The sequence below is a fragment of the Eriocheir sinensis genome, chromosome 21 (genome assembly GCF_024679095.1).
Source record: "Eriocheir sinensis breed Jianghai 21 chromosome 21, ASM2467909v1, whole genome shotgun sequence".
NCBI classification, from domain to species: domain Eukaryota; kingdom Metazoa; phylum Arthropoda; class Malacostraca; order Decapoda; family Varunidae; genus Eriocheir; species Eriocheir sinensis.
This window is the reverse complement of record NC_066529.1, coordinates 13211969-13223810: the sequence shown is the minus strand read 5'-3', so window position 1 is coordinate 13223810 and position 11842 is coordinate 13211969. Positions and strand designations below refer to the sequence as shown.

The window sequence follows — 11842 nt, the reverse complement described above, 5'->3', positions numbered from 1 at the left end:
TATCCACCAGTCCCATTACTAATCCTTCCCTATCCACCAGTCCCATTACCAACCCTTCCCCATCCACCAGTCCCATTACCAATCCTTCCCTATCCACCAGTCCCATTACCAATCCTTCCCCATCCACCTGTCCCATTACCAACCCTTCCCTATCCACCTGTCCCATTACCAATCCTTCCCTATCCACCTTCCCATTACCAACCCTTCCCTATCCACCAGTCCCATTACCAATCCTTCCCCATCCACCTGTCCCATTACCAATCCTTCCCCTATACACCAGTCCCATTTCCAACCCTTCCCTATCCACCTGTCCCATTACCAATCCTTCCCTATCCACCAGTCCCATTACCAATCCTTCCCTATCCACCAGTCCCATTACCAACCCTTCCCTATCCACCAGTCCCATTACCAACCCTTCCCTATCCACCAGTCCCATTACCAACCCTTCCCTATCCACCAGTCCCATTACCAATCCTTCCGCTATCCACCAGTCCCATTACCAAACCTTCCCCATCCACCAGTCCCAATACCAACCCTTCCCCATCCACCAGTCCCATTACCAATCCTTCCCTATCCACCAGACACATTACCAACCCTTCCCCTATCCACCAGTCCCATTACCAACCCTTCCCCTATCCACCAGTCCCATTACCAATCCTTTCCCTATCCACCAGTCCCATTACCAACCCTTTCCCTATCCACCAGTCCCATTACCAATCCTTCCGCTATCCACCAGTCCCATTACCAACCCTTCCCCTATCCACCAGTCCCATTACCAAAACTTCCCCTATCCACCAGTCACATTACCAATCCTTCCACTATCCACCAGTCCCATTACCAACCCTTCCCCTATCCACCAGTCCCATTACCAACCCTTCCCCTTTCCACCAGTCCCATTACCAATCCTTCTCCTATCCACCTGTCCCATTACCAATCCTTCCCTATTCACCAGTCCCATTACCAACCCTTCCCTATCCACCAGTCCCATTACCAATCCTTAACCTATCCACCTGTCCCATTACCAACACGTCCCATATCCACCAGTCCCAATACCAATACTTCCCCTATCCACCAGTCCCATTACCAACCCTTCCCCTATCCACCAGTCCCATTACCAATCCTTCCCCTATCCACCAGTCCAATTACCAATCCTTCCCCTACCCACCAGTCCCATTACCAACCCTTCCCCTATCCACTGGACCATTACCAATACTTACCCTAACCACATGTACCATTACCAACCCTTCCCTATCCACCAGTCCCATTACCAATCCTTCCCCTATCCACCTGTCCCATTACCAATCCTTCCCCTATCCACCAGTCCCATTACCAACCCTTCCCTTATCCACCAGTCCCATTACCAATCCTTCCCCTATCCACCAGTCCCATTACCAACCCTTCCCCTATCCACCAGTCCCATTACCAACCCTTCCGCTATCCACCAGTCCCATTACCAATCCTTCCCCTATCCACCAGTCCCATTACCAACCCTTCCCCTATCCACCAGTCCCATTACCAACCATTCCCCTATCCACCAGTCCCATTACCAATCCTTCCCCTGTCCACCACACACACACACACACGGTCTTAGTAACGCGTGTTTGCCTTACGTACACACACTTTACAAATATACACACACACACAACATCCTTCATGCCCACACAATGTCCCGTAAGCATGTCTGTGTGTGTGTGTGTGTGTGTGTGTGTGTGTGTGTGTGTGTGTGTGTGTGTGTGTGTGTGTGTGTGTGTGTGTGTGTGTGTGCGTGCATTTCAAGGGGACAAAAGACTGCGTGTACGTCATCGTGTACGTTTTTTTTATTTCCTACATGGACATACGTACGTAAGAAATCAAGTTGACTGAGCTTTTTTTTTACGAATAAATATAGGTCTGTGTGTGTGTGTGTGTGTGTGTGTGTGTGTGTGTGTGTGTGTAGGGAGGTGAGATCAAATAGAATAAGAATTATCATTTTTGCAAGACCAAGAGAAGCGGAAGTAGGAGGAGGAAGAGGAGGGGTAGAATTAAGAGGAGAATTAATGGGAGGAGAAGAAGGAGAAGAAGGAGGAGGAGTTGGAGGAGGAAGAGGAAACATGAAAATATGGACGAGCAGGCAGCAGAGAGCCTATTGGCTCAGCGAGGCAGCCTGCTGTCAGTGATTTAATCAATCCGTCAGCCACAGGAGTGGTTTGCGGGAAGGATTGAAGCACTTCTGTGCGCACTCGTGGGTGCGTTTAGTTCACTCCCGAAGCAACAAAGTGTGACGGTCAATGCGATTTTTAAAGGAGTTGATTGTTATTGTTCCGCACTAACCACTCCAGCAGGAAGGCTGTTCCTGTGGCGGACGACTCAGTTCGAAAAATATCTCCTGCCGATATCCGTAAAGCATCGCTTGGCTTGAATTGCTTTACCGTTGTTTCTCGTTCGCGGGTTAGTTTGTAGCGTGAAGAGTTTGGAGTAATCAACATTGCTGAACTTGTTCAGGTACTTGAAGACTTATATCATGTCTCCCCGCAGTCGTCTCGAATGGCTGCATTCTCAGTGATGGTATAATTTTCGTAGCGTGTCACTGTACTCTCTCGAGTAATTCAATGACTTTTTTGTAATTATCAGACTAGAACTGCACGGCGTATTCCAGGTGGGGTCTTACCAGCGAGTTATATAAGGATAACATAACTCCCGGCATCTTGTATTCGAAGTTCCTCGCTATGAACCCGAGCATAGTGTTGGCTTTCTTACAGGCGGACTTGCAGTGATTTGTGGGTTTCAGATCACAACTGATAGTCACCCCGAGGTCTCTCTCCTCCTGTACTGCTTGTAGTGGTTCGCCACCCATGTAGTATGTGTGGTTGCTATTTCTGGACCCGAGGAGAAGGAGGAGGAGGAGGAGGAGGAGGGAGAAGAAGAACAATAGAAGAAGGAAGAGAAGGAAATGAGTGTAGGCCTAATACATTTTTCCAGGCATTAATTGGGAATGAAGCCGCCGTGTGGTTGCCCTCTTTGCATAATGGCCGCTCGTGTCTTCCTTAACATAATGGTGACTCTGTGATCCTTTGTGGCTGACACGAACCCTTCCTACTCCACCTCCTCCTCCTTCTCCTCTTCTTGCTTCTTCCATCCCCATTCCGGTCTCCTTATATACTATTGAAATCTTCCTTCTTTTCCTTCTCCTCATCTTTCTTCTCCTCCTCCACCTCTTCTCCATTATCCTCCTCCTCCTCCTCCTCCTCCTCCTTCTTCTTCTTCTTCTTCTTCTTCTTCTTCTTCTTCTTCTTCTTCTTCTTCTTCTTCTTCTTCTTCTTCTTCTTCTTCTTCTTCTTCTTCTTCTTCTTCTTCTTCTTCTTCTTCTCCTCCTCCTCCTCCCCCCTATTTCTGTCTTCTTTTCTTTCTCCTCTCTTTTTCCCTTCCTTCCGCCTCCCCTTTTGACCTTGAAATAATAATCCTCTTCTAGTGTTCTTAAAGGGGTTCTTCCATTTCCTCTCCTCCTCCTCCTCCTCCTCTTCCTCTTCCTCTTCCTCCTCTTCCCTGCTGTCCTTGAATGTTAAAGAGTAAGAAAATCCCTGGAGTAACAGCCAATTTAGTTGCTGCGGTAATATTCTAAGAAGTGTCTGAGAGGGAAGAAGAAAATGAAATTGAAACCGAGAAAGAGAGGATGCAGAGAAGCTGATTGGGGAAGGGGATGACCGAGAAACGCTAAATGGTCTTTCTTCCGGACTGCTAAAATAACTGATCTTGATTGATAAAAGAAGAGTATTGGAGAGGAAATTGTTAATCAGCCACTGCTTGTGTGTGTGGTGGATGGTTGGGGGGGGGGTCTGTGTGTGTGTGTGTGTGTGTGTGTGTGTGTGTGTGTGTGTTGATCTCACAGGGAACTAAAGCATAATATTCATTAACGCAAGTCTTTCTTTCTTCCCGGAGCCCGCTGGCCGTGGCTGTGTGAGGACGCGCCGTCGAACGTACCGACAGGGAGGGAATTCCACCTCTTTGATGCGCCGGAAACAAAAGGACTCAAAGCCTTTACTGGGGAAACGAATTCTTTACAAGTCGTTTCATGAGGACCGAAACATCATCGTTTGTGCTGAAATCAAAGCATCTTCAATCTAACAGATGAGTAATGTTTTTTTTTTGTTGTTGTAATCTCCACACAACGCTTTACTTTTTATCAACTTGAGTATTATTAAGATATTTCCTCTAGTGATGCATCTAGGGAATCACGCATAAAGAGTCCAGGGTCCATATTCTCAAACATTTGGGTCCAACAAACTCCCATATGTTAAGGCTTTTGTAGACGTGGTGGGTATTTACATGGATAGTTTTATAGGCCTAGTGATAAATAATTATGATTCTGAAGCAAGAACTGAAAAAAAAAATCTTATGAGAGCCCGACTAATCTCCTTTGTGGCCTTTATTTGTTGCGAGAGCCGAAACCGTGAGAATTTGGGACCATTGAGTAGCCTTTTTTCCGCATCGTGTTCACTGCTGCCAACTTCAAACGGCAAGGTTCGCGGTTCCCTTTTGTGTCTTGTTATAAATTCATCCACTTACATAAAATCCTTCCAATCAACCATTCGTGTAGTGTGTTCCTCCTCAGAATCAGCAACGTGCCCGTAGAAATGAAGTTTGTGGTTTGTGTACTGCAGGGAAATCGTATGACGGTGATCTGCAAAAGTTCATGAAGTGATATGCTAAAAAAATGAGTCGCAGCGTCTCAACAAATAATAAACGAAACACCAGAGGGCGCAAATCTGTCAAGGGGCTTTTGAATAGAACGTGAGCATTATATACTTGAAATAAAAACGTTGCCACCACAAGAAAAGTTCGCCGTACATTGTCATATGAATAAAATTTCTTTCGGCCTTACTTCTGCGTTTCCTCGCACCGCTACCGCCCCCGCCAACATTACAGGAATTACTTAAGTCACCGCTTGGCATTGTTCGGGATAGAAAGAAGCGTTCCCTTGCCACCTATTTCATTAGCGACGAAGGGAATGGGTGTGGCAGTAAAGCTTAGACAATGTTTGGAAGAATAAGAGAGGGTAATGAAGCTGTGGCGCGTGAGGGGAGGAGGAGGAGGAGGTGAGGGTAATGGAGAGGCTGTTTTGTGTTGTTGTGTTGTGTTGCGTCTGATTTTGCCATCCGTCTTTATTCTCCTGCTTAGACAGAACGACGAGGTAAGTAAACGCCGGAGGATGGTGATATTAAAGCGGAGGAAGAGGAAAACAAGGAGGAAGGGGATAGGAGATAATAAAAAGAATAAAGAATATTATAAAAGTAGGAGGATCGTGCTAATGAGAAAGAGGAGGAGTTGGAAAAAAAAGGAGGAAAAAGAGAATCAAGGAAGGAAAGAGGAGGAGGAGGAGCGTGAAGAAGCAATAATAAAAAGAACGGGAAGAAGCAGGATACAATTAATTATAATGATACGAAGAAGAAGAAAAAAGTAAAAAGATTATAGTGTGCCAATGAGGGAGATAAAGGGTTAGAAGAAAAGGAACAAAAATATGAAAAATAGGAATAAAAATGAGAAGAAGAAAGCGATGATGATGGTGATGACGATAAAAATGATGAAGAAAATAACAAAAGAGGGAATACGAGATGCTGTATATGGATAACGTGTTCTTCTTTGTTCCTCTCCCTCCTCATGTTCTCGCATAACGCACTTGTTTCGCTGCTTGAAAATTCATTGGCAAGGACAGAACATACACTCAAAAAAGATAATAATGATAATAATAAATAAATAAATAAAATGATAAAAAAATGAAAATAAAAATAAAATAAACAAATAGATAAATGAATAAATAAATAAAATAAAATAAAGTAAAATGGATGAATAAATAAATAAATAAACAACGAATAAATAAAAGGATGTGAGTTCTTAGTTCAAAAATTTGTGATTGGGTGGACGGGTGTCTGTCTTATTCTTCACTGCCCTCTGTCTGTCTTCCTGTTTCTCTGTCTGTCCATCTTCCTGTGTGTCTGTCTGCCTGTCTGTCTGTCTGTTTGTCTGTGTCTTAATCTGTGTTCGTGTCTGTCTGTCTGTCTGTCTGTGTCTTAATCTGTCTTTGTGTCTGTCTGTCTGTCTGTGTCTTAATCTGTCTTTGTGTCTGTCTGTCTGTCTGTCTGTTTCTTTATCTGTCGTTGTGTCTGTCTATCTATCTTTCATTCGAACCCAGTCTGCTCTCTAAACTTTGTCCAATGAACCTATAAAAGATTGTTAAGTGAAGTCTCCTGCGATTAGTTCTCTCTCTCTCTCTCTCTCTCTCTCTCCTTCTTCTTCTTCATGTTTAGTTTATATCTTAGTCGTCCTTATTTTCATTTCTCTTTCAATTTTATCGCTTTCAGTTTTCCTTTCTCCTTGCATTATTTTCTTTCCCTATTTTTTTTCTCATTATCAAAAGTCGCGCGTCTTATTCTAATTAATTCGCCCCTCCTTCATTACCGTATCTTTTTCTCCTCGTTCTCGCTTTCTCACTTATCTCAGCTCAAGACTTTGGGTGCATGTATTTTTCTATCCCCTCATTATCGCCTCCTCCTCCTCCTCCTCCTCCTCCTCCTCCTCCTCCTTCAAGTCCTCCTTATCTCTTCGCCTCGCCCCCTGTCCTCCCCTATCTCTATCTTCTCTCATTAACATTTCAGTCTCTTATCTTGACTTACTGCCGATTTGAGACTGACTTTAAACTTTTTTTTATTCCCGCTCATTTTGCAAAGCCTCCGTGGCGGGCCGAGGCTGGGGACGCGGGATGGTTGTTTGGCGGTGTTCAGCTGTTATGGTTTTCTCTTATCGGGTTATTATTAAAAGCATCTATTTTCTTGTTATTTTTTTCTTATTTCTAGTTATTATTGTCATTATTATTATTATCTTTAGCTTCACTACTACTACTTCTAATCTGCAATCGGTTATGAAATTACCTAAAGACTGTGATATGGCCAGAAAAATCAAGTACGATATTTTGTGACGCATTAATTAATTCCAATGCCAGAAAAAAAAATATGCACCGACTGAACGAATAAGTTTCATCTTCATTGCCGTCATTATTTTTGCCGCTGCGTTTCTAAATTGCAGCCAAAAACGAAATGAAAATCGAGCGAAACTGCAGCCATCAGACAGAAATTTGGCAGGTTTTTTTTTTTTCTGCGTACTGACAATAAGAAAAAATACAGTACAGTACGTGGGTGCGTTTGTCACTATCATTGTTGCTGTTCCTTTCTCTGTACTTCCTTCCATTCACGCGGACAAAAAAAAATATACACAACAAAAATGAAAAGGGAATGGATGTTGCGAAATATTCCGGCAAAACAAAACAGAAACATCGAAAAAAAGTAAGCCACCGAATATGCAAAGATGAAGTACTCCATCAGTTGTGTTCAGAAAAAAATAATAATAATAGAAAAGAAGCGAACAGAATGATGTACAGCAATGGTAGGAGAAGGAGGATTAAGAGAAGGAGGAGGAGGAGGAGGAGAAGGAGGAGGAGAGAAAGGAAGGCAATATACGAGTAAAAGGAAAAGGATAAAAACGTCAATTGAAGGAAGATGAGATGAAGGAAGAAAAAAAAGTTGCAATGGAAGAAGATTAGTGTAGAAGGAATGAGATGCTCGACACTAGAAAACAAAGGCAGAATAGAAGAAGGAAGAGGAAGAGGAGAAGAAGAAGAAGGGGAGAAGATAATATAAACAAATACCGTCGAATTCTGATACGCTTCGATGTATTAATTTTGCTTCCTCAAAAATACTAATGTAAGAAGAAAAATGTGAAACTGGTCGGGGATTTGCTACACCGACGCTCCTCTGCGGAAGTAATAAAAGTGCGGAAGAGTTTTAATTTATGAACTCGAGCGAAAGCCAGTGTGGAGAACGCCATTAAACGCTCCGAGGCCCGTGTGAAGGATAATGAACGCCTCATGTAGGTCGAGGCAATAGGTTTGAGTGGATTGTTATTTAGTTATTATTATTAGGATCAATGTGCTGGATTGTATTTCTCTTCTTTAACTGAATATTGTTTGAGTGTGTGTTTTTAATTGTATCCGACACGATGAGGTGAGGGATCTGACTGCCAGCATGCTCGGGGAGGTATGCCAAGACGTCACTACCGAGCCGGCACCTTAGATACAAAACGGCCAATACCTCACATGAGGCACGGGTTGATGTAAGTGCACGCGGATTCTGGGTGCGCGGACAGAAGGCAGTCATGGACGCATATTCGACCCGATGGCTGCCTGTTACCGTGAGCTGCCCCTGGAAGCCGCCCACCACAAGAACGAGCAGGAGAAGACAAGGGCATACGGAGAAAGAATCCAGCATGTGGATCAGGGCACCATCACTCCCCTAGTCTTCACCACATCCGGCGGGATGGGTCCCAGGGCCCGATGCGGAACTCAGAAAAGAAGCATCAGCCAAGGAGCCACGTTGTCACCTGGATGAGGTGTCGCCTCTCGTTCTCCCTGCTCAGGTCGGCCATCCTATGTCTCAGGGGCACCAGATACTCTGGCCCCAAAGCCACCGACATTTCCAATATGGACTATGAGGCCACAGTGGTAGAGAGTGACATTAGGATGGGTAGGGAGCGACATGAGTAGGGAAGGAAAGGGGGATCTAGACGCAATAGATGATAAGGTGTTATGTATAGATTTAGTGCTAAGTCGTATTAGCGATATGGATGGATGCCAAAGTCATTAGCGAACAGAATTGGGGCTAATGACCTCCAATTTATGGAGCCCTCCATGATTATGTGTCGGGAAAATAAACATGGGTGGAGGTATCTTTTTAGTAGCACAACTAGTAGTAGTAGTAGTAGTAGTAGTGCTAGTAGTAGTAGTAGTAGTAGTATAGTCTGTTTCATTTCATCTGTCCACCAACAAAGCGGGAATTTTGATGGATGCGGCACCTGCGCATTTCTAGTTCTTGAATACGTGAACATTAACTGTTGTGATAGACATTCAAGCTATTTTTTAAAAATATATTTGAACGTTTATGTATACAAAAAAACACCCAGTCATTTGCATCGATAATCTAACATACAAGCACACGAAAAGACAGCCTTGTATCAAACAACATATTCATATCATGCTCGAACGATCTATGGGTTTTCAAATTCATATAATTCATCTCACTTCAGGCTTATTAAAATACATCTGGCTCTGCAAGTGCAAATAAAGGGTACTTTAATCATTTACTGCATGTAAATAACAATTAATATTCAAAATAACATGAAATAGTTAATAATAGGCTAACTGTTGAATGTGATGCTAGGCTATTTCGAATATTATCCATGTATTAACACGCAACACATAAAAACTCCATATGTATAGACACTTGCAGAGCCAGATATCACTTTATGTACCTGAATGAGATGAAATGAGTATCTGAAAGGCTATAAATCGTTCGAGTATGATCAGACTATACTTTTTGATATACAAGTTGTTCTTTCGTGTGCTTGTATGATAAATTATATTATTGATCCAAATCGGCATGTTTGCGGTTCATATAAAAAGTTTTTTGTATACACAAACATTCAGGTATATATCACTGAAAATATAAAGTTGATCTTCACGCAGTCACTAATTAACAATGCGCGGGTGCCACATCGACGTTCACGAGTGGACAGACGGAATGAAACGGACTATAGTACCAGTGGTAGTTATCGTAATAGTAGCAACACCAGCAGTTCTTGTATTGTTTTGTTCGTTGTTTTTTTTCATTGTCTTCATCTTTCAAACAAGCTCATGTAGAACGCACAACACTAAACGCACATCGCCCAATCCTCTACAGTCTACAGTGTCTACACCGTCATTCTTCCATTCACTCCACGAGAGAAAAAAAGGAAACTAGAATTACATAAAACCCTTTGTATATCGTTGCGCTGCGTGGACCCAGTGTTGTCGCGCTGTATTGGCGGGTTCGTTCATTTATTAATTCAATTATTTCGGCCGAAACTAATGAAAAGAAAATGGGGCTGAAGGGGGACCTTGTGAAGACTGACTCGCTCATTACCTTTATTTGATTATTTAATTAGTTGTATTAATATGTATCCACATGGTTATTAGTCTTATTTGTGATTTATTTTATCTATGTTTTACTTAAAGAAAAGAGAAAAAAACGGAGGCATAAGTAGGAATAGATAGTCCATATGCCAGCCTTACCTGGAGCCTTTTAAGGGCATCAAACATTAATTTTGTGATAGCTATACATGTATCTGCAACTCAAATCCTCATGATGGACTTATGATACCTACAGCTAAACCTTAGTAGAACACACAATATACATGATTATGATAGAAAAACTCTACATTTTCCAGCTTATGAAAACCGTATTAACTTCATATGTAGACATGTACTACTTTTTTTTATCTCACCAGAAAAATACAATATCTTCAACCATCCACTTATCAGTATTATTGGTGAACTACAAGGTATTTTTTAGTGCAGAAAAAACATTGGTCAGCGTGAATATAAAATATGTGTATGGTTAAGTGCATTTATGTACATGTGCAGGTATGCAAGGTACACCAAACTCTTTGACAATGCACTCATCCTTTTATTATTAACGTCGTGCCACCTCGTGTCACCGTGTAAATACAACTGCCGTGTGTACCGTCGTGTGTCGTGACTTTGGACTGACGTCCCGCGGCCTTGTCGCGCGCGGCCTTGTAACGACAACATGCTTTTTTTTGAACATGCTCAAAAATTGGTCACGAAAGTGTAACGAAAAAAATTTAAATCTCGTAGCCTCTTAGTCGTGCCCTGTCGACACCCCTTGCACGAACGGCACGACACCTGCCGTGCCCCCGTCCGTCGTGGCAGAAGATGAACCGGCAGCCAGCTGCCACCTGAAACGCCCCTCGTGCCCGTGCCCCCGTGTGGCTCGTTTTCGTGTGTGCAAAGCGCACGTCGCGACCTGCACGGCACGAACAAGCACGATAGATGCGCGACAACTTTTCTCGTGGCCTTCTCGTGCCCAGCTTGTGTCACGACATTTGTCGTGGCATGTCGTGGCAAAACTGTCGTCCGTGTAAACCAGCCTTTACTCATATATTCTACTTATTGATCAAACAGAAGTACCACAGTTTATTATTTCCAAATTACCATAACATAATAACTTTAAGAAAGAATTAACCACAAAAAACGCTTTGTTTATGAATTATGCAACACGCATCGACAGGCTGTGTGTATACAGAAAAACACTGAGTTCTGCATTTCAACATGTGTAAGAGACCACCATTTATAATATTCACTTTTTTAAATAAAATGTAAGCTACACCGCTCCACACAATAATATTTCACAAACTAGACGCATAGCACTCGGAGAATGCACACCTCCGCCAAAAATCGTCCTGAAAATTGGTATAAAAAATTTAATGGGTTTTATTCTGGTTGGACACGAAGCTCCCCTGAAAAACTGGTTGAGATATCCGCAAAATTGTGCACAGGAGACTGCTCACGAACAAACAAATAAATAAATAAATAAACATACTGACCGGACCGAAAATATAACCTCCTTCCAACTTCGTTGGCGGAGATAAAAATCAATAATCATTCATGTCACTGCCCGGACCTTCACATTCGTCGTGCACACCATCACATTCTTATTCTTTGTATTCGCAAAGTTCCTCAAGACACACGCCACGGATATAGATCAGGCCATGCTCCATACACCGACACTAGAACAGTTTGCACACATTGGCATGACATAAATTCTAACATTGTGTCTGCTGCTCTCGTCGTCCAGGTTATGAAACGCTCCCCGTTACCCTTTTGAGCCCAACCTTTACTGTGTACTGGGCGGGGTACTTACGGATCAGCCTGCATTCCACTTTGTCAAATGGCAGCCTTAGAGTTAACTGTAACTGCATG

The 11842-nt window shown here is 42.9% G+C and overlaps 1 long non-coding RNA gene across 1 annotated transcript in view; it reads left to right on the top strand.

The window, feature by feature from the left end:
- The window catches only part of LOC127001713 (uncharacterized), an 81900-nt gene extending 71382 nt beyond the window's left edge, over positions 1-10518 (top strand). The window contains exon 4 of the long non-coding RNA XR_007755409.1: positions 3916-10518. This is a non-coding gene — a long non-coding RNA (uncharacterized LOC127001713). The remainder of the gene's footprint in view (positions 1-3915) is intronic.
- Positions 10519-11842: the final 1324 nt, after the last annotated feature.